Source organism: Ceratotherium simum, chromosome 2, assembly GCF_057802395.1.
Source record: "Ceratotherium simum simum isolate JZ-2026a chromosome 2, ASM5780239v1, whole genome shotgun sequence".
NCBI classification, from domain to species: Eukaryota; Metazoa; Chordata; class Mammalia; order Perissodactyla; family Rhinocerotidae; genus Ceratotherium; species Ceratotherium simum.
The window spans coordinates 65224241-65228132 of record NC_141901.1 but is presented as its reverse complement, the minus strand read 5'-3'; positions in this window follow the sequence as shown (position 1 = coordinate 65228132).

Genomic DNA, 3892 nt, shown 5'->3' with positions numbered 1-3892 from the left:
GATTTCTCCACATTGTCCCAGAGTCACCAACTTCATTAAGTCCTGAATAGCTGAATCACAGATGCCATCTCAGAAAGGACCTAATTGTACCAGAGAAAAAAAGCAATGTGTTTCAGAATGTTCACTGAGTACCATAGTGATCATAATAGCTTATATTTATTCAGCGCTTTCCGTGTTCCCAAGACTATTTTATATACTTTACATGCCATTTCTTGCTTAACAATCCTCATAAAAATACTATGATATGGGTACTTTTATTATCTATGGAGATAAATTTGGTAATATCTATCAAACTTACACATTCACACTTGTAGGAATTTATACTGCAAATATTTTCAAATGTAAAATGACATATTACAAAGTTATTCACTGCAGTGTTTTTCATAACAGCAAAAGATTGGAAACAACATAACTTTCCATCAGTAAATTGTAGCACATCCATATTATGGGAAATTGTATAGCTCCATAAAGAAGGAAAGCATTTTATATACTGATATGCCATGATCTCCAAAATGTGTGACTCTGCCACGATTTCTTTATCTGTTCTAATGAATCTGGATACTTGGGTCCCAGATTTTTGCTGTTATGAGCAATACTGTTTCTAAAATTCTTGTTCTTATCTTCTTGGTGCTCAAGTGGTATTGTTTCTATTGGGCATCTACCTAGGATTAGAATTGCTGGATCATAGTGTATGTGAATGTTCAAATTTATTAGAGCCAAATTGTTTTCCAAAGTGACTGTGCCCATTTACACTCTTACTACAATTGTATAAGGGTCCCCCATTGATGTACATCCTCACCAGCACACTACTGCATAAAATGATATCTCATTGCAGTCATAATAAACAAAATATGGTATATCTATGCAATGGAATATTATTCAGCTATAGAAAGGAATGAAGTACTGATACATGCTACATCGTGGATGAACTTTGAATAAAATTATGCTAAGTGAAAGAAGCCAGACACAAAACAGTACATATTGTATGATCCCATTTATATGGAATGTCCAGAACAAGCAAATCCATAGAGACAGAAACTAGCTTAATGATATCCAGGGTCTTTGCAGAGCGGGAAATGGGGGGGCCTGCAAGAGTACAGGGTTTCTTTTTTGAGTGATGAAAATCAATTTTTGAAATAAATCAACCTATAAAAAAGCAAGGAAGACTTATTTATGGCTACAGAACAGAATAGAAATGTCATACATCTTGAAATTATGAAAATAAAAGTATTTTTAACAGTGTGGAAGAAGGAAATGAAGAGATATAGAGGGTAGGAACCCCAATATCCACATCTTCAAAGTGGGAAGTCAATAGATAGTGTCTATACTTCATGGAACGAGAAGTAGAGATTTAAGTACTTGTTTAAAGTTATAAAGTTAATCAAGAGAGAAACTAAAAATAGGGATATATTTCTATGGGGGTGAAAGTGAACTAAAGCATCATCTTTCATAATGAAGCTCCATAAATAATGTCTAAAGTTGTTAAGAAATAGCATATAAGCGCCTTTGAAAAAGAAAAAAGAAATATGGAGATAACCACTGAAAACTAAATCCTGAAATATTTAAAATGGTTACTTCTACAGATAGAAACGGGGTAGAGAATATTGCTTTTCATTATTAATCTCTAGTTGTTTCTTTAATAAATGCCATGTGTGTGTGCATGCACACGCATGCACACACACACACAAGCGAGAGACAGAGAGGGAGAAAAACTGTATTACAGAGGAAAAAAGTTTAAAATTTCAGAATTGATACATAATTGGCAATATGCACAAAATTTTTAGGAGATGTTTCCTATTTTGAAGCAATACATGCAGAATTTACACAGGAACAGATTGTGAGATCTTCTTACCAACAATAAACCTTGGGATACATGTGCTCATAATCCAACTACTTGGGTATATCACAGTCAACCTATAATTTATTGTCTCAGATTTTAGCAAGTTTGAAGTATTTGTTTATCAAATAATATATTTTTAAAATCCCAAGTATCTACATGTAAATGTATGTTTTGCTAGACATACATAACCATTCACATGCTAGTTCATCTCCTCATTTACCATTAAACTTTAGTCAGCTATCAGTTTTCCTATAACAAGGACCAATTTGCCTTAGAGGAGAACAAGTCACTACAAGTACAAAGTGCTGGACTACAGAACAAGAACGTTGTTCTGCTGTATGTATTTCTGCCTCTGGCATAGGATTGTGTTCTCTACCTTGATTATTGCCGTAACAGAAAAGCGCATAGAGTGGTAGTGAGGTAAGAATGACAATGACATGACTGCGAGAGTTGACTTCCCAAAGTCAAGAGAAAGCAAAAGAAATATAATCTCAGAAGAAATGCTTTGTAACTTGTAGGGAAATCAATCTTCCAGAGGAAGACAATTACATGAGTGACTATGAACCCCCAAAGAGACTTTTAAATTCAATTCCAAGTTTAGTTGCACATTCCAGCAAATACAGACACAGTAAAGGCATCATCAGCAGTCTATTTTATGTGAAGAATGCAAAAAAAAGTTTTGGAAAAATACTTACCATTGTTGGTGGATGCAGAAGCTGACATGCCCAAAGTTAGTAATTATCAGCTAAGAGTGGATTGCAGGGAGAATGGTTTTCAGTGCGACTCCAAATGATTAAATCCTCAATCAGACTGTAACTAAGTGAAATGTCATGTCAGCCTAGTTCTAATTTTGGTTCATGGTTAAAGCTCAGAATAGCAAGAATCACATGGAGCGTCTGTGGATCAACTGACAATGTATGTGAGTGCATTCTGTACACTGCAAAATGCTGTACTACAGGTATTATAAAACCAGCAGACATCACTCTCTCTAAGCTCCTGAAAAATAATTCCTATTGAAAGTCCTTTTACTTGTCATGACTTACACATTTTGAGTATTAATAGAATTTAATGAATCTGTTCCAAGCAGAGAAACTTGGAAATATGTGGATGTATGACATAACAAAAACCCTACCTAGTAAACCATAGATCTGTAAATATTTAAGCTAAAGGCACAGATGCTTCAGAAAAAAGAAAAATTAAGATGTGGATAAATATGGGTAACAGAGGAGCCCCAAGCTTCTGCTGCATCCAAGCTTCAAATTTAATTCTCTCTCACCCTTTTTCTCTTCATTCTTCATAGATAGGAGTTAATTCTAGGTTCTTTAAAAAAACATGTATTTATTTTTTGAATTAGTAATATATGCACATGAAACAAAATTCAAAAGATAATGAAACACCCCCTGGCCCCACCTCCAGCCATTTAGTTCTCTTCTCTGAAGGCAATCACTTTTGCCAGTTACTGTGTCCCCTTCTAAACATGGTCTGTGAATTTACAAGCATAAATATGCCTATATTCTTTAAAAGCACACACATGTGTGGCATGCACACACACACAAATGTTACCACACTATATACGTTGTTCTATACCATGTTTTCTTCACTCAGAATATCCTGGAAATTGTTTCATGTTAGTATATTTAGAGTTACATCATTCTTTTTAATGGCTACATAGCATTTTGGTGTGTAGGTGGATCATAATTTGTTTAGTGACTTGGACACTTCGCAATTTTACTGCTTTTCAATGCCTGATTATTCCATAGAAATTCTCTAACGCTTCTATGATGAATGAGCTCACACGTTATGGGCATGCTCAAGGTCGCAGAAAGAGTACAGAAGCTATGGCCAGAACTTAAACTCTAACCTCCCTGTCCAGGGAGTTTGCACCATCCCACACACATGTCTTCCTTGGTTATGTTCATAAGTCAACATTGAGATTCAGGGAGGAGTTTTGTTTCCGTTAAAAAGAATACTAAATTGTCCCTCTGGAAATAATTTCAATTTATTTCTGCCTTTGGCACTGTCTACAATTAAATTTTAATTTGACAGTATTTA